This window comes from Tenrec ecaudatus (genome assembly GCF_050624435.1).
Source record: "Tenrec ecaudatus isolate mTenEca1 chromosome 2 unlocalized genomic scaffold, mTenEca1.hap1 SUPER_2_unloc_2, whole genome shotgun sequence".
In the NCBI taxonomy this organism is placed as follows: Eukaryota; Metazoa; Chordata; class Mammalia; order Afrosoricida; family Tenrecidae; genus Tenrec; species Tenrec ecaudatus.
Window position 1 is genome coordinate 1,990,195 of NW_027457578.1, and position 20,540 is coordinate 2,010,734.

Consider the following 20,540-nt stretch of genomic DNA (forward strand, 5'->3'; position numbering starts at 1 on the left):
AATAGAGGCCAGCAGACAGATAGGATTCTAGTACCCTCATATAATAACAGGCAGGAGCAAAGCATGTTCTTGGAAACCAAGACCTCTGCCCTTGGAATCTTCTAGACCCAGTGAAACTTGGATGCCAAGATTCATGAAGATCTCCAGAAATACAGGCACTCTTGACTGTTGAAAAGAGACCCATCATACTAGATCCATTCAAGGATGCCACATTGTGTCATGTAAAATGAAGTAAATCAAGCCCCATTTCATTTAGTCCTATTCCCCTCATTGCCATCCTGTAGAATAAATTTTAACTGCTCTCGAAGTCACTCAAGGTTATATATCATTGGTTTCTTCACTTCTTGTCCCTAGTTTGAGGCCCCTTCTTAGAAAAACAGAAAACTTACACCCTTGCTGGTAATTGAAAACTTTTGTAATAAAGCCTATAGTCCCCAATGATGTATAAAAATAGCTTATTGTCACTGTCAATGCTGATGAATGGCAACCATGTAGGACAGAGTATACTGCCCTTATGGGTTTCCAAGATTGTACTTTTTTTTGACACTTTAAGGTCTTTATTGATGCAAACCTGAGCACAGTCAGGTGGGTGGGGTCTATCAAGGAAGTGGGGTGGGCCAGGCCTGTCTCCATGATCACAAGGTTGTCTTGGGCATGCAGGATGGTCACCAACTGAGGACTCTGGGGAAGTACTTGCCAATGAGCCCCTGGTAATAGGGGTGCAGTATGTCCACATCAGGCAGGTCTGGGCATTTGATGTAGAGTTCAAACTTGTTGAACTCCTGAACCCGGGGCGGCATGTTCAGGGCTACACAACTGCTGGTAGTCACCACCGGTGTGCCACGCATAGAAGGAGTGGAACTAGAGGAAATTTGTTGAACTTCATCACTTGGTACATATACTCATCATGGCCCCAGTACATGAGGACATTCCCCAGGCTGCAGTGAGGCTGGTACATCCCAAGCTCAGAGCTGTATAGAGGATCCCTGAGGCCTGGATTGTCTTGGAAAGTTGAGTCGCAGAAGACCAAAGAGGCCTGGGGCCAGCAGCCCACAGGATAGGTGTTTCTAACTACGGCCCACTGGGGCTCCTTGGCCAGGGGCAGCAACTTCCCCAGATTATGCAGCATCCCCACCAGGTACAACCAGTCCTTGTGGGGATGTGCCCTCCGTATGCCCTCCACAGTCTGGAAGGCATGGAAGGAGGTAGGGACGTCCACATCCGGATCCGACTCATCCACCAGCTGGTCCAGCAGGTCTATGACCTCCAGGACTGTCATCTCCTTGGAGGAGCAGGTTCCGAAGTGGGCGTGCTTCCCTCTGATGAAGTCCACCACCTGGTGTGTGTGCATGAGTCTATAGCTGGCAAAGACGAGGTCCAGGAGCTGGCCACAAGTGTAGTTTCAGAAGATGGCCTTCCCCTTGCCCATTCTGGGCTCCATCTTCAGCTGGCCAACCATTGTGGGTTCCGGGAACTCTTCAAGAGTATGGAGCCAGAGAGAAACAGTGTATCCCACAACAGACCTAGCCAGTATTATGTAATCATCCAAGACTGCAATACTTAATGGGAGTAGTAAGCCCCATCTTTCTCCCCTCTAAAAAACATTGGTATCACTTTTACACTGAATGGACATTTCCATTTTGCTTCAGTGGGCAGTATCATGTACCTTGGGAAACACTGCTGTATGTCTCTAGGGGAGCCGACTGTTATCTCTCTGAATCGCAGAAGCTGGTGGTTTTGAAGCCTCCAGCTCATGATAAATGGAGGAATAAGTCCACACTGGAGCACAGCTCCAACACTGACATCCTTACATGCCTGCCACACTACAGATAACCTCGACCCCAGCAAGTTGATACACATAATGTAGAATTACACAAAGAGAAGATGTAAGACACACCAAGTCCCTGAATAGGTATTGAGGTGTTAAAGAGATTGAGGGTAAACAGGACACCCTAATCTGGTTACTCTGTTTATATTGAGTAGAGCAACTATATCCATATGTTCATAATGCAAAATAGAGTGACCTCAATTCACAATGGCCTCAAGGAGAGCCAAGTTTAAGGACCCAGGCCTTCAACTTCTTGGCCCCTCCAAACTTAGCTTCTCAGGACCATTTAGAGCAGTGGTTCTCAATCTTCTTAATACCATGACCATTTAATACAGTTCCCCCAACCATACAATTATTTCCATTGCTACTTTATAACTATAATTTTACTACTGTTATGAATCAGGCGACCCCTGTGAATGTGTCGTTTTACCCCCAAAGGGGTGGCAATCCACAGGGTGAGACCCACTAATGTAGACAGTTTTCATGTTACTGCATATTTCAGCTCACAGTTGCAGAGGATGACAAGGCTCAGATTCCTGTCCTGACTCTTATCCTAGATCAAGTATATCCAGTGGCTGATGAATGCAAGATGGGAGGTAAGATGGCAGACTTCTTTCTCAAGCAAATTGAGACCGACAACTTCCAGAAACACAATTACAGGATTTTGTCTCAAGTCCCCAAACCTTCAGGTCAGATGAAGTGTCCAGGTCCAGAACAAAGCTAAAGACCATTCAGAGAATCCTTTTAAATGATAAGACCACACCCACAAGGAAGCTATCTTCCTCCTCATTGGCTGCTCACAGTAGGTCTCATCATGAAAGAGATGGCATTCTATGAACTCTTATCAACCAGGCGGATTCCATCATCATGAACCAATGCCTTAGAATCCTGACTCAGCCATGATACACAAAGTTTCAGTCATCACACCTTACTGTGATTCAAAGAATATAAAAAATTGTGAGGAATGTGTTGGAGGGTGAGAGTGAATTAAGCAATTGGTTAAGAAATGACTTTATCACCCAGATGCTCATATATGAAATCTGGTTCAGTCATTGTGGATATTTATCTGTGTAGCTCATTTTCCATAGTTCAAGCTTATACCCTCTGTGCCTCTTCAAACTTATGAAAAAGAGTAGAAGTCCCACTTAGGACTTCTAAGTCCCTCTTTGGACTGGCCATCTTTCCAGGAGTGGATGACCTCATCAAGCCCCACCAATCAACTGATAGGTTTGAATATGTGGTCTCTCTAGCAGAGAAAGATAAAACTCACCTCCCTTTAAAAGTTAGAGCATTGGAAGTCCTAGAGAGGTCTTCTTAGTCCCGTGTGGTAGATGTAAGTCATTAAAGAACACAAAGACGAGTGTTTAATTTCTGCTATAGATTATGAATATACTCTGACACTTATATAATGGTCCAACAGGGAAGAGCTTATGTGGTAAACCAATAATTTGTCACAAATGTAGTTGATTCTTCATAGGTGTCACTGAGTCAGTTCTAGCTCATAGCAAACCTGTGTCTAACAAAAAGGGACATGACTCAGTCCTTTGCCATTCTGACAATGTTCTCATGTTTGAGCCCATTTTTTGCAGCTCCTGCATCAGTCTATCTCATTGAGGAGATTTCTTTATCATTCACTTGCCCTAATTTCCCCAATGTGATGTCTTTCTTTAGGGACTGGTCTCTCCTGATAACATGTGCAAAGTACATAAGCAAAATATCGCCATCTTTGCCTTTAAGGAGCACTGTAGCCATGTTTCTTCAATGGCACATTTGTTTTAACTTTTGGCAGTCCATGGTACTTTTAATGTTCTTTTGCCTTTACTATATTCTAATACGTTGATTCTTCTTCAGTCTTCCTTTGTATGCATTGAAGAATGTTCAACTTTCACATTCACTTTTCACAGGCAATTGAAAATACTAAGGCTGTACATTTATTCAATTACCTTTTCTTAATTGTGTTTTAAATATATTATCCTGGGCTGAATCAATGACACTATAAACAAAATTACCTTATGCTTCAAAGAGATGATTGATAAAGTTATCTGCCATAAAATAACAAGATGTCTCTAAGGTGAACCAGAGGTGAATAGAATAAACAGAGTAAGGGATGGATGTGGAACTCATAATTAACCCAAGCTACATTCTAAGAACAGTTAATTCTTACAAAATTCCCTTTTGAAGGAAATACAGAAGATGTAGTTGCTACAGCAAAGTGTGGTGAAGAAATTAGATGGTATCTATCAGAAACAATAGTGTCTCAAATCTTAAGTCTTGTTTTCAAACAAGCAGTGATCTAAGTGTACCATCAACTAAGCCCACATGGAAGAATAACATCAACATATGTGATCCAAGGATTGTCAATAGTAACATCCAATTCTGCAGCAGAGAATGGTATCAGAGCTCAATTTTTTTCCTAATAACCATTGTCTGTGCCTCTTTTTAAAATCATTTTATTAGGGGCTCATACAACTCTTATCAAAACCCACACGTGCATCAATTGTGTAAAGCACATTTTTACATTCATTGCCCTCAGTATTCTCAAAATATTAACTATTCACCTAAGCCCCTGGCATCAGTCCCTCATTTATCCCCTCCCTCACCACTCCCTCATGACCCCTTGATAATTTAGAAATCACTATTTTGTCATATTTTGCACGATCCAACGTCTCTCTTCACGCATGTTTCTGTTGTCCGTCCCCATAGGAGGAGGTTATATGTAGATCCTTATAATTGGTTCCCCCTTCCCAACCCACCCTGCCTCCACCCTCTCAGTATCACCACTCACACCACTGGTCCTGAAGGGAATAATCTACCCTGGATTCCCTGTGTTTCCAGTTCCTATTTGTAACAGTGTACACCCTCTGTTCTAGCCAGATTTGTCAGGTAGAATTGGGATCATGATAGAGTGTTTGGGGGTCTGGGGATCATTTAGGAACTATGCTCCATTGTTGCTGCACGACATCCTGTCTGGTTCATCTCCTCCCTGAGACAATGTAAGGGGTTGTCCAGTGGCCTACAAATGGGCTTTGGGTCTCCAGTCTGCACTCCTCCCCTCCCCCTGGCATTCACAGTGATATGATTTTTTTGTTCTGATGATGCCTGATAACTGATCCCTTCAACACCTCATGATCGCACAGATTGGTGTGCTTCTTCTATGTGGGCTTTGTTGCTTCTGAGCTAGATACTGCTTGTTTACCTTCAAGCTTTATGACCCCACACACTATATCTTTTGATCGCCAGGCACCATCAGTTTTCTTTACCACATATGCTTATGTACCCATTTGTCTTCAGTGATCATATCATGGAGGTGAGCACAGAATGATATGATTTTTTATTCTTTGATGCCTGATAACTGATCCATTCGGCACCTCATGATCACGCAGACTGGTGTGCTTCTTCTATGTGGGCTTTGTTGCTTCTGAGCTAAGACCCCAGCCGCTGTATCTTTTGATAGCTGTGCACCATCAGCTTTCTTCATCACATTCACTTATTCACCTGCTTTGTGTTCAGTGATTGTGTCGAGAGGGTGAGGATCATTGAATGTTAGTTTAATAGAACAAAATATTCTTGCATTGAGGGAGTATTTGAGTGGAGACCCAATGTCCATCTGCTACCTTAATACTAAACCTATACATATATGCACAGAGATGTATTTCCCCATTATCATATATAAATGTATATATAAATATTTACATGCCTTTATTTAGACCTCTATAAATGCCCTTTGCCTCCTAGCTCTTTCCTCTATTTCCTTTGACTTTCCTCTTGTCCGACTATCATGCTCAGTCTTCATTTGGGTTTCAGTAATTCCTCTTGGTTGCATTACCCTTGACCACGCCCTAACAAGTTTTTAAACACTGATTTTGAGAAGGCTATGGATGACAGTCAAAGACCAAAACACATTTGCAGGATTTATACATGCAATAAGTCTCTGTGATTTCTGTCTGACCATAATTAAGGTATAGGAATAACCTGGCTATCAATCAGAGATGATAATAGTAGATTGAAATAAAAACTCTGACTTGAATAATTAAAAACATTATTTGCTCTCCCTTTCAGTACTCTTTGATCTTAATCTTGTTTTTCTATACTTTCTGTTTTTGCTTTTTGAATTGCAGTTTGTCCTTGTTGTTGTTATAGTTAGCAGCCATCTTGACTCTTTTATATATTTTTCTATGTAGTTTTGCTATATAGAACCCAGGGTGGGTGACTCTGTAGAAACTATAACTACATTAGGGGTCCTGGAAGGCACAACATGGAATGTGGGAGCTAGTGGGGAGTTGATATCAAATAAAAGAAGGAAGAAAATGCTTGAAGCTGATTGTGATAGTCACATGATATGACAACTATTGAATGATGTGTCTGGATTATGTCCTAATAAAAGAGTTTGAGGGGGTAAACAAGAAACAGAAAATAACAAATCTCTGGCAGGTGTACCTTATGATCCTCAAGGTAACATCCTTTTATTCAACACTTTCAAGAAGTCTTATGCAGCAGATTCATCCAATCCAATGGTTCACTTGATTTCTTGACTTTTGCTTCTGTTGTGGTTTGAAATGAATGACAGCCACTATAATGTTACGATAATTTAAAAGAGTCTTTATTCGGTTATAACTGGACTGCTAGAATTTAAAAGCGATTCTTTGATTGGAGTCCCGAGTAGACATTTCAGTCCATCTATAAAGGCAAAAACTCATTTATCATTTGTCTAGGACTTATGCAAGCATGGACAGAAGCAGAAAGCAATATTAATGTTATTATTCTTTAAAGCTAGTGAGCATTACACAGTATAGCACTGATTATAACATTCTGTTTAATAACATAAAAATAGGAATCTACTGGTTACAACATTAAAAGCAAAAATATTATTAATTACAATGTTCTGATCCGGAGAACATGAGTGCATTCCAAAATTATTCTCTAGCGGGACTTTCCGAGATGAGAGGGGAACGGAGCAGGTCATCCAGCAGTCAAAAGATGGCATATCAGTGGCTAACACTAGTATGTCTCACTTCCATGAGCACTTATTGTGCATGCCAGCCAGATGAAATTATTGACAATACCAATATATTATTGATTTCTCATTATATTACTTATTAGTCCACTTATGAGGAGTTTGGTCTTCTTTATAATGAGTTGTAGTCCATGCTGAAGGCTGCAGTATTTGACCTTTATCAGCAAATGTTTCAAGCCAATCTTCAATCAAGCAAGGTTTTGTCACTTGCATATGGAAGGTTGTTAATATGATTTTTTCCCAAACCTGATGCCACGTTTTCCTTCAAAAAATTCCAGCATCTCAGATTACTTTGTCAGAATATACATTTAATAAGTATGGGGAGAGGATAAAATCCTATCACATTTGTTGGGAGCCGATAGCCATTAAGACTCTGGCCTCAGACACGTAGGAGAAACTTGGCCGCTTTCTAACAGCAAGGCTTTGTTTCCTGCCCAACTTCGCCCCCACATTCCAAATTACGTGCTCAGTAGCATGAGAAATTGCGATAACTGACCTTGTTACCATTAGTCAAAGTACTGAGCACCCATTGAACTGCAGATATACCATATTAGGAACATCGTGATAAGTTCACCCGGTAAGCCTTGATTTGCATGCAGACGTCGCCACGGACGTCTTTGAGTACTGTTGCGCACCCTTTGTACCTTATTGGGAACATGTGGCTGATTAGTTGTTGTACAGTGTGCGGTTGTTACACAGTGTCCTTCATTGGAATATGTGCCTCCCACTTCCTTCTCTGTTGTGAATATATACCCAGAGTTTTGGCAAAATAAACGGGCTTGATCAGCACTTGTCTTGCCCCACGTCTCTGTGTCTTTTTGCCATCCAGGTTCGTTGCCTCTCCAGGTCACCGCGTGAGGGTCTCGCTGGACGAGACCCTAACACACATTGGAAAAGAACTATAACCCGAGAAATAAAATCATCAGCATACAGACAACTGATCTTTGACAAGGACCAAAAGATATCAAATGGGAAGCAGATGCCCTCTTCAACAAGTGGTGCTGGAAAGAATGGATATCTACCTGCAGAAAGATGAAGCAAGACCCTTATCTCACTCCGCGCACAAGATTAAACTCAAGGTGGATCACAGACCTTGTGGTAAAACCCCAAACTATTAGGACAATCAATGAGGGAATTGCGACCAACCTGAGAACTTTGGTGCAGGGAATATCTAGGCTATCGGATATAGGTAAGGACACAAATACAGTTGAGTCACTAATTGGCAAGAGGGGTATACCGAAGATAAAATGCCTGTGTACATCGAATGAATTCAGCAAGAGAGTAATGAGAGTGCTGACAGACTGGGAAAATATCTTTAGTAATGACACATCAGACAAACGCCTTATTAAAATTTATAATACTCTGCTTGCTTAAAAAAAACAAACCACCTAATTACCCACTGAGGAGATGGGCAAAGGACCTGAACAGAAATTTCACAAGGGCAGAAATCTGAATACCCAGTAAATATGAGAAAATGTTCCTGATCATTAGCCATCAGAGAAATACCAATTAGAACAACTGTGAGATACCACCTAACACCCTCAAAGATAGCCAGAATTCTATCAATTCACAAAATCAGAGAGTAACAAGTGTTGGAGTGGCTGTGGTGAGATGTGAACATTGGTCCACTGCTGGTGGACTTGTATGTATGTACAGCCATTATGGAATTAGATTTGGTGAAGTGTAAAAGAGATGGAAATCAAGCTACCATAGGACCTAGCAATTCCCCTATTTGGCATATCCTCAGAAGAGGCAATAAATGAACCACAGTCAGATATCTGTGCCCCAATGCTCATCATGGCGTAGTTCACAATCGCACGAAGTTGGAAACAACCCAAATTTCCATCAACAGATGAATGGATTCAAAAACTGTGGTACATGCATACACTGGAGTACTACACATGCCTGAAAAGCAGTGATGAATGCATGAAGCACATTGCCGCATGGGAAAAATTGGAGGAAATTATGTGAAGTGAAATAAGCAAAGGGTAAAAGGAGAAGTAAACCATAAGTCCACTTAAGTAAGCTTAAAAGGCAAAAGAGATATAGGGGGAAAGTTACTATATGAATACATTCCTGGGGTGAAGTCCAGGTTAGTATGGCAGGGGCCAGACCCAATCCAGGGATACATATGACAGTCAATGAAAAAGGAGGGGAAAAGCAAGAAAAGTGGGGGGAGGCATGGGTAATAGGGGAACAGGGCACTAATACATCCAAGGGGAGGGTATTGTTTAAATCTCCACAGGAGTGAGAGAGAGGGACCAGACCTCAACCTGGTGTGCCAAGATATGAATTCAACATACTGGCATGATGCAGCAGTCCAATAGAGAGGTCTTCAGGGGAAGCCCCAATCCCAGCTACATGTCCAGCCTCCCTGCCTGAAGAATCATCAGTCTGATGGTTCCCAGGGTGACTGATGGAGAGCACTGAAGGAAAATGGACTACAAAGGACAACACTGAAGCTACAGCTCTGGGAGAGGGGCACTTCTGAACAGAGCACATGGGAGCAAACTATGAGTGAAAGAGAGAGTAGAACACACCCCTGGTCCATCAAGCCCAAGGATGATATTCCTGCTGGGAGCAGCCAATGCACAGAGAGGACCATAGGGCTGGCCTCAGCACGAGACACGATTTCCATCAGTGACCCATAGCGCTACAGGGCATAACACCGAAGACACGGTGTGAGAATTGTCTCCAATCTGACCCCACCACACCGGGCAGAACCACTAAGGGTGTTTGACAGAGCAACAAGGGGAGTAAAGCAATGAAGTCCCTGAGGAATCCCAAAAATGGACTTTGGAGCCAGGGTGTAACATCCCATGAGACTCGACTGGCAAACACTCATAATAGTCAACAAACAAACCGGGAACTATTTATAGACTTTTCTTTTTTGCTGTTGGTTTGTTTTGTTGTTTTCTTTTTGTGCTTAATATTGTTCTTGCATGTCTATATAGATAAGGTAGGCGGGGTAAACAATCCTGAGGAGAAAATAACAGGACTGATGGTTCCGGAAGGGACACAGGAGATGGGGAGGCAGGGGAAAGAAAGGGGGGAGCCAACAAAAGCAGGATAGGAGAGCAACAAGTGATGTAAACTTGATGGTGAGGAAGGCGCAGGAGGCCTGATGGCGTTTGATCAAGTGCAATGTATCCACGAGGAATTACTGAAGACCAAATGAAGGTTGAAAATGATAGTGGGACAAGAGGAAAGTAAAAGGAAATAGGGAAAAGAACTAGGAGGTAAAGGACACGTAGAGAGGTCTAAATAGAGGTATGTATTTATATATAATGATCAGTAAATAGATCTATTCAAGTACTCCCTCAATGCAAAAATAGTTTGTTCTAATAACTTGCCATTCTTTGGTGCTCACCTTCCTGACTCAATCACTGAAGGCAAAATGGGCACATTAAAAAATGTGATGAAGAAAGCTGATGCTGCCCAGATATCAAAAGATATAGCATCTAGGGTCAGGAAGGCTTGAAAATTTAAAAAGCGTCAATTTAGCTGAGAAGGAATAAAGACCACATGGAAGAAGCACACCAGCCTGTGTGATCATGTTGTATCAATGGGATCAACTATCAGGCATCAAAGACCCAGAACAAAAAACCATATCACTGTGAAACCCAAGGCCATCTGTAGACAATTTGACACCCCCTCACAGAAGGGTCACAAGTAAGAGATGAGCCAGTCAGGGTGAAATATAGCACCAATGAAACATACTACTTTCCTCTAGTTATTCAGTGCTTCTTCTCCTCCTCCCCATTATCATGACCCCAATTCTAGCTTACAAATGCAGCTAGACAAGAGCATGTACACGATACAGATAAGAGCTGGAAACACAGGGATCCAGGGCAGATAACCCCTTAGGACCCATAATGATGGTAGCTATACCAGGAGGGGAAGGGGAAGGTGGGAGTAGAAAGGGGAAAGCAATCACAGTGATCTACATGTAAACCTCTCCCAGGAGGAGGACCAACAGAAAAGTGGGTGAAGGGAGACAGCGGTTGGTGCAAGTCATGCAAAAAGTAATAATTTATAAATAATCAAGGTTTCATGAGGGAAGGAGGGTGGGGAAAGGAGAAATGAGAAGCTGATACCAAGGGTTCCAGTAGAAAGAAAATATTTTGAAAATGAAGATGGCAACATATGCACAAATGGGCTTGACACGATGGATGTATGTATGGATTATCTTTAAGCTGTAAGAACTGCCAATAAAGTTATTTTTAAAAATTCTTGTAACATACTTTCCTGATTTTAAACCATTCCGTATTCCCTTGTTCTGTTTGCACAGCAGCCTCTTGATCCACGGACAGGTTCCTCTTGGGTGCAATGGAGTGTTCTCTAATGCCCATTCTTCCCAAGGCCATCCAGAGTTTGTTCTAAACCACACTGCTCCTGTGTTGTAGGTAGCTGAAATTTATTGTTTCCTAACCTCCCACTGATGTGTATATCTGAAAAATTGGGTATGTCCCAGAAGTGGTGGTGGATTTCAGCTGAAATCTGCTCAACCTCAAACGGCATTCTCATTATTTGGGCCAGATGGTTTCTCTGAGATGTCTCAGATTCTCTGGAAATATCTTGGACTTGACACATTTCTTTAGGGACCTGGAAGATGAAAACTAAGACTCTAAATGTGAAATAGAGACAAGGATCTTGCCTCAGGGACAGCAAACAGATAATGCCATCCCTTACAGCCAGTCATGTAAAACTTTATCTTTCTACCCATCAAAATTGGAAGAATAGACATTTTTTGCATGTGAAAGCATTATATATGTTGTATTTATTTCTTGAATAATGAGCATAAGTAACATTAGATATGCAAGTCTGTTTTTGCGTGAATTGAGTGTGTTCTATATTGGATTTTGAAGATATGGATTTATTGCTCTATTCAATATAAACAGGGCAAACAGATTCGGATGCATTTTCACCCTCTATCTCTTTCACATCTCAGTACCTTTTCCGGGTCCTCGGTGTGTTTTAATATCTTACTGATTTACAGAGATACATTAACTGTATCAACTTGCTGGGATCATAATTCTCAGTGGTGTGAAAGTTTTGTAATTGTGTCAATTTTGAAGTCTGGTCGAGTAGTGGGCAGAGTTTGTCTATTAATCCAGAGTTGACAGCTTCAAATTGAGTAGGTCTCTAATTGAGAAAGATAAGAAGTCTGCTCCTATAACGGCATAGTGCAGTGTTTACTGAAGTACCTGATACTGCCCCTTGAGGGGAAATGGAATGGTGCACGTGTATTTTATGGGAGAAATATGTGGTTCCCATAAGAAATTAGAAACTCAAGGGCAGTTCTACCCTGTCCTAAATAGTCACCATTAGTATGCTCCGACAAGGGGCAGTGAGATTTTTTGTAATACTTTATTCTGGATTATGGGCTATAGTAAAAACGTTTCAATAGTCAGCAAGGATGTGGGTAATTTTTTTCCATTTTCCTGCTAGGGGGCATGCAAAAGGGCCACTAAGTTTGGGAGCATATGATTGACAGCACTAGTTCTAGGGAACAGTTCTAATCTGTTCATAGGTTGGCTGTGAGGGAGAATGGACACCATATTACTGGGTTTTAGTTTATTTTACATTTCTGGTATAATGTGGCCTCAGAGAATGGATCAGTTGGGATGGGATCATGTATGATCATATTCCGTGGTAAAGGGATTCAGGCTATGATAGCAAATCCTTTATCCCTTCATAATCTTTTCTGACCTAGATGTAAGGGGATTTTCCTGAGGTGTGGCTCCAGAACATTTCCTCTCTGATCTGATTACAGCAAGAAAGGAGACCTGGATCAGAGCTCTGTGGACTAGCAGTCTCTATGCAGTGAACCTCCCAGATTCAAGGTAATGCTGAAGCATACATCTATGGTGCTGTCTAGGGCAGATTAAGCCCACAGACATTGCAAGCAGACAAGGACCTTGCCCAGACACAACAGAATAAGAGAGCCTTATCCTATGACTGATGGGATATGTAACAAAAGATATGAAATTCTACCCACCTAATCTATAAGAAAGTTAATTTTGAATGAAAAAAAAAACAGTTAATGATGCTTCCTTCATAAACACACTTAATAACTAAGGAAATGTGCTGGAATCTTCTCCAGAGATCAATAATCTAAACACATCTGGTTTGGGATGCAGTAATGGTTACTGTACTATAGAGAGATGGAGCTCTTTTCATTAGGTATTGGGCTTTTAATACACAGTCAAGGCAGAGTTGATTAGGTATTGCGTTATTAATCCCAAGGTCAGTGCTTTGAATTTACCAGCCAATACCCAGGGCAGATATGGGGTCATATACTCCTGGAATGATTTACAATATCATAAGACCAACAGTAGCCCTCATGGCAGAGTGGTTAACAGGTGGGCTGTGTACCCCGAGGTCTACAGTTCCCAACAGTCTGCTGTCCCAAGGGTGAAAGACAATGCTATCTGAGCCTGTAAAGAATTACAGTCTCAGAATCCCACAGGCGTCATTCCTCCTATGAGGTTGTGTGGCCTGAGAACTGAATGGAAAGCAGTGAGTCTGAGTCTGCTTGTTAAGTCAAAGGGGAACTTCCCCTATTTTCTATAAAGCTGCTCTGAGTAGCAATAGGCATCATGGTAGTGAATTTGTGCTAAGGGCCAGAGCCAGAGTTGACTTTTCAAAATGTCAAAACCATATGGCGTATAAGAGATCCAGTTAGATGAAGCTATTTCTGGAAGGGTTTTGCTCGTTCCTCCTTCCCTTTCACACTTTTCTGTTATTGAAATCACTTGGGTTGGTGGCACAGTGGATAATGTTTAATGGCTGCGGTTTTATGCTGACTTGGCTGGGCCAGGATTCTCAGAAGTTTAGGAATTACGAATGAGCTTAGGTGACAGTGTTCGATATAATGCCATCACTTCCATGAAGAGATTTGCTGTCAGCAGCCAAGTAGTGGGAGGTGTTATCCTGTTGGGTGTGGTTTTCCCCGTATAAATTCAAGTACATTCTATCTGCAGCTTTTGTCCAGTTCTGGGGACTTCCTAGACGTGTGGATCTCCAGATGTGAGAGAGCATCTTGACATATTTCATATATAGCTTGGATTCATCAATCTGCACAGCCATGAGGAAGGAGCCTACCATCTGACCTTCCCTTCTTATTTCATTGTGCATTCGACCTACTTGAGTCAAGAGAAGGGTCCAGACTGATATCTGAGCCTTGCCAGCCTCTACAACTGTGAATTGAAAAGGTGAGTAGTATGACTAGAAGGTTTCCTAACTATTTCTGACACAGGTGGCAGGATGGGAGAAAAACTGGACTTCCCAATCTAGTACAGTGCATAATCTTGAAACTCCACAAGAGAAATTCTCCCCTTTCCTATAGGATCTCTAAGAGTCAGCATTGACTCCAAACCGTCCAGTGAGTAAGGGTTCTGGGACGAAGGTTGTGGAGGGCTGGGCTCTCCCTGAGCTTTGAGCAGATGACTTATCATTCATAGTCCAGGATACCTTTTGGAGCAGATTGATCAGAATGAGCTCAGGGACTCACACAGTATTTTGGAGTTTTCCATGCAGAGTTTGTTGCTAAGTGAGGTTTCACCGATTGCCTCTCTGAAATAGAAATTTCCCCACCATTGTTCTTGGCAGCTGTTGCCCAGATATATCGAGAGACATTGAAAGTCATGGTGGAGAGCTGGCCCTTCATCTCGCTGCCCCTGGTTGTTCTAGTGACAATCTCACAGGACATCTTTTGCTTGTGAGAGGCAGTTGTCTTCATATTCTAAGTTTCAAGAGTATTTAGATAACATTTGATAATTGGTTGTTTTTAATTTATGGTGGCCCGTGTTTTCCGGAGAAGAACCGTGCCTCATAGTGTTTTCAGAGATTGCTTTTTCAAAAGTAAGTCACCAGGCCTCGCTCTTAAAGTGTCTCTGAGGAGAAACCAACTATCTTCTAAGTTAGCTGCTAATCATTTTATCTGTTTGAATTATTAGGAGCTCCAACTTTAAAGAATTTACCATGAATTTCACACTTATTCAAGGAGAAAAATGGCACACGGTGATGTTTTTATTTTGGAGGTTTTAAAGAATTTTTCCTAATTCTTCCATTTAAGATTTTTAGGTTGACATTCATATTTGTTTTGTTTCATTTTTTAGTAAAATTCTCCAAGCTTTTAGGAAAAAGGGGCATTGCAGTTAGTTTGCTGCTACTGGTGTTTCTGAGTTGATTACTAGGCGTGGTATAAGAGTGGATCAATTAGAAATCGGGTGGAGATAACACAGGCCTAAATAAGAGACTGCGATAGGATTTTCACATTGGAATCTGGGTAGGTCTAACCCATTAAGAATTGTGCTGGGAGATTTGCTTTTCTGTGGTGAGGCTTTTAGATGCAAAATTCATAAATTCTATTTATGGATCCTAAAATGTCTGACTTTGACTGTAAGTCTTAGGCTGTTGTTGTTAAGGGCTATGGAATTGTTCCTGGCTCATACTTACCCTCAGAACTGACTCATAGTTATTCTATGTCAAAATGGAGGAAATACTGCACAATCCATGGCCATCCTCACAGTTGCTATATTGGAGATCCTTGCTGCAGTTATCATGTCAATCCTGCTCAAATAAATGTTTATACTAATCAGTGCTATAAAACCATTGATGTAATCATTCAGCTTGTTATTTTCATCTTAAATATGCAATTCATTATATGAAACCCAATTCCCGGAATCATGAAATTTGGCTATAAACTATCTCCTAGCTGTCCACACTTTTACAGTTTTGTGCTTGGGCCCTTGATGCATCTTTGTGTTGTTTCTAGGTGTCATTGAGTGTGTTCTGAAGCATAGTAACCCCAGATACAACAAGACGTAATGCTGCCCAGTCCTGTGCCAGCCTCACACTTGTTTTGCTTGATTCCATTGTTGCAGCCACTGTGTCCATCCATCTTGTTGTGTGTGCATTCCATCATGTTGGGAGCTTTTCACTTTTCTCCAGACCCTTCACTCTGCCAAATATGCTGTGCTCTCCAGAGACTATTCTCTTTTGACGACATGCCCATGTTGGCTTTGCTTGTCTCTAAAGGCATATGGGTCTTCCTACTTTCAAGACAGTGGGTGTTCTATTGGCAGTTTATGGTACTTTCAAATTCTTGGCTGGCACCACAATTCAAATGGATTGATTCTTCTATCTTCCACGTTTACAGGATTAGCTTTAGAACTAGATTGGTTTCTTCTAAAATCCAGTGAAAATTACATTAAAATAATTATATAATTGTTATGTAGCACACCCCATTACAAACCTGATAAATTTGCCTCATAATGTAACTGAGAGAGCGTGGCTTCAGGCTGTACCCAGACAGGTTTTCATATCTGGATTCTAATCATTTTAGGTCCTGCAGTCGGATTGCTTTCCAGGGTGCCAACTCTAGACTGGTGAATCCCCTGAAGTCTGATTCAAGGATTTGGAACCTGCCAAATGCTGTTACTGGTAAGTTCTTTTTCTTTTTAAAAAAATAATTTAATGTGGGCTCTTACACATATTGCAACAATCCATAAGCCAACTACATTAAGCAAAATTGTACACATGTTGCCATCATTATTTTGCAAATATGATCTCTCTACTTGATGCCTTGTATCAAGACATCTTTTATCCCTTCCTTCCCCCAGTAAGTTATTTTCCTGGGCATGATCTTTCTGTCTGACATAGGCATGACCCACTCATGACATTTACTGGACCTTCTCTCATGCCAATCCTGTGATGTTTCTTGTCTCTTCCCCAAAATATGATTTTTTGAGGGGGGTCATGATCCCTTATTTTGGTGTTATTAGAGGCTCTCAAATTGGTCTGCATAATATTGGCCCTCCTTTAGGACACACAGATATGCTATAAGGTCCTCACAGTGGTTATGCTTTAGCCTGTTGTTGCAGTCACTGTGTGGATGCGCCTCCTTTGGGTCTTATGCTTAACCTAGCAAGATGTTCTATTCAAGACTGGTCTCACTGGAAGACATATTCAGATTCTATGAAACAATGTATCCTACCACACGAAGGCTGATTGGACAAGAATACTGTCAGAATATGAAATCTAAAGCCTAAAGGTGTGAGGCTTTATTGGTGGATAGCAGGATACACTCTCTGGGATTGAAAAGTCCGCTGTGGAATCAAGATATTGCTCGATGCACAGAAATAGATTTACTTCACCGTAACTTTACCTTGTTAGTGACAGTTGCTTTCATAGTGTAAGTTTGAAGTTCTTTTTTAATGTATTGTGAAATATTTATTTCTAATTACAAATAAATGAAATTTTGTCTTGAAGCATGGTGTAGCATGGGTAACAGTCTTAATATAACAACAGTAAATGACATTGTTACATTTAGCGACAGTGTGCGTAAAAAGCCAACTGTAAGTGTGAAGGTTGAGATCGCTTCTCGCTCACCAGATCAGAAATTCTCAGGCAGTCTTTGCAAGAGCCCAATAAAGACCATCTTTCATAACAAGTGTACTTATGTATTTAGACTTGATAACCAACAAGCTGGAAAACCCTGTTTCACAAAGATATGATGTTGGAAATGAAAGAAGAAGGTGCAACACAGTATCAGACCGAATAGGATATGACTGCACACACATGATCCAGAATTTTATAACTGGCATTGTAGAGAAATCAGTTCTTGCTGCATCACTGTTAATAAGTTCAATGAACTCCTCTTGTGCTGCCTCAAGAGCATCTTCAACTTTGACTGTGAATGGGCTTCTGGGAAGTGTAAATGGGGTGTCAGGTAGATTTGGAAAGTACTAGAAAATTTCATCTGCAAGCATGTGCAAGTGTTCTTTCACAGAAATTATCGTAATCCTTTCATCTGGTTCAATTACATGTTCTTCAAAGAAAGCAGTTAAGGTAGGCAACGTGTGAATTTTATTTTCATCCCATTTTTTTTCCAAAGCTGAAGTTACATTTGGAATGATCAGATCTTTTCAGAAAAATTAAGGCATGTTGCATTTGGTCCTTGCAGTGATAAATTTAACTCATTCAAGATGGCAACCAAAGAAGCTATTTTCTGCAGTTCATTTTTATTGCTGAAAAGTGTTTTGAACTGCGGTCTTGGTTAAAAAATGTATTGAGTTCATCACGAAGCTCGAAAACACTTTTTTAAAACTTTTCCTTTTGACAACATCTCACTTCTATGTGAAATAGCAGAGCATTATCCAGCACATCCAACTCGTTGCACAGTTGAAAAAACAGTCGACTGTTTAAAGTGCTCACCTTTAGAAAATTGACAGAATTTATGACGTTTTTCATTGCTTCTTGTAACTCTTGTGACAGCATCTTCATTGCTAATATGTGACAATGAATCATACAGTGAGTTTTGATGACTTTTTGTGGCTCCTTCAATATCAAATGATAAAGTTCAGATGGACAGCCTAGCATAACAGAGGCACCATCTTTGCAAACACTACAAACCTTTTCCCAAGAGATCATATGCTCTTTCAGAAATGAACCAACTGTATCAAATCTACCACGTGCAGTAGTTGTCATTTCAAGAGGTCTGTAAAAAAGAAAGTCAACTTTAAAGTTGCCATCCTTAACATACCTGAGGTAAACCAGTAACTGAACAGTTTGCAACGTCTGTAGATTCATCAAGCTGGATGCTAAATATTGGAAGTGGAGCAGATTTAATTTATTGGAAGACCTAATAAGAATATCAGCAGACATGACATCTATTCTGCAGACAGTGTTGTTAGATAAAGAAATTGCATGCAATTTTGTCACAAATTCGTCTCTCATCATAACTCAAACAATGTCTTTGGCTGCTAAGCAACAGTAAATGTTCAGCAATGGTGTGAGGTTGCAGAGTCCTGCCTGGTGATTCTGTGTGCCACCAAATAGGAAACTTCAATGGCTGCTATGTTTTCTTTGTGGTACTTTCCAACAGTGGCAAGTCTGGCTTTCTTGAGTCCATCAGCTTTGCTTTTAAAATAGTTGGTATCCTTGCCAGAGAAGCTCTGATGCTTGCTATCAAAATGGCGTTTTAATTTGTTTGGCTTCATAGGTTTGACTGATAGAAATTCACAACAAACAACACATTGAGGCTTCTCAATTCCTGCTGTAATTATTGAGGTAAAACAATACTGTAAAATGTCCTCCCTATATTTTCTTTTCTTAACCTTCTCTACATGATCCATTGTCAAGGGATAGTTTCCAGGGAGTTTTAATTTCTTTATTTATCTAGTAATCTCAGGCCAGTCCAGGGAAGCATGGGAGATTTAAGACATTCATTAGCAGGCATATTTTAAGAGTGCATATGGTTTGAGATTTGATAGGCAGAATCGATGTAAGTCTTTCTAGTTCCCAAGAAGTGTTTTCTTTCCCATAGCCTGTCCTTCCTCTTTGTTCAGAGGAACATAGGTATCCCAGCCTGGCTACCTGCCATCCCAGAGTTTAGAAAGCTAGTTGTTCCAGTTAGAGATTCATGTCATTGTGTTTACCAATTTGTTTTTATGGAGTGCCTCCGAGGGACTGCCTATCTTTTTTTAAAATTTGGGCCTTGTACACCTGTTATCACAATCCACACATCCACCCATTGTGTCAAGAATATTTCTACATTTGTTGCCATCATATTCTCAAAATATTTTCTTTCTACTTGAGCCCTTGGTATCAGCTCTTCATTTTTCCCCTCCCTTCACCACTCCCCCTCCCTTATGAACCCTTGATAATTTATAAATTATAACTATTTTTTCATATATTACATCAATGTCTCCCTTCACCCACTTTACTGCTGTCCATCCACCAGGGAGGAGGATATATGTAGATCCTTGTAATCTGTTCTCCCTTCTACCCCACCCTCCCTCCACCCTCCTGATATCATCACTCAGAACTGGTCCCAAAGGGATCATCTGTCCTGATTCCCTGTGTTTTCAGTTCCTATCTGTACCAGTGTAATTCCTTGGTGTAGCCGGATTTGTAAAGAAGAATTGGCATCATGATAGTGTGTGTGTGGCAGGGCGGGGGGAGGAAGTATTTAAGAACTAGAGGAAATTTGTATGTTTCATCATTGCTACACTGCACCCTGACTGGTTCATCTCTCTACAACCATTCTGTAAGGGGATGACCAGTTGCCTACAGATGGGCTTTGGGTCTCCACTCCCCACCCTACCTCAGGCACAAAGATGAGATTTTTTTGTTCTTTGATGCCTGATACTTGATCCTATGCTATGGACACTTCATGATCACACAGGCTAGTGTACTTCTTCCACATGGGCTTTGTTGCTTCTCATCTAGATGGCCACTTGTTTACCTTCAAGCATTTCAGACCGGGATCCTCAAACTATGCCCCGCGGGCCACATGCAGCTGGCCAAAGACATTTATCTGGCCCGCCGGGTGTTTTTGCCTGTTGTTTTTGTTTGTGTTTTTTTTTTTACTTCAAAATAAGATATGTCTGATGGGGTCAGTGCACTTGGAGCTGTCAGAGTGTGGGAGCAGGATAGGAACCTGGTAGCACTTTGTCTTTCTGAAGCTTCTCTGGGGGCGAGGTTTTCCAGAATAGCCCACTATGTGTGTGCCAAGTGCAGCTACGAGCTGTTCTCCATGGGCTCCATGTAGGAGCACTTGCTGCCGTGGCCAGCCTTCACGGAGACCATCCACAATGATAGCGTGGCCAAGCGGCCCGAGTGCAATCAGCCTGATGCCTTTAAGATGCCCTGCGGTAAATGAGGCTGGCCACGGGCTTGGCCACGAGT

General features: G+C 41.3%; 1 pseudogene; it reads right to left on the reverse strand.

Moving 5' to 3' along the window:
- Positions 1-665: 665 nt before the first annotated feature.
- On the reverse strand, positions 666-14,493 carry LOC142435854 (inositol oxygenase pseudogene; annotated as a pseudogene).
- Positions 14,494-20,540: the final 6,047 nt, after the last annotated feature.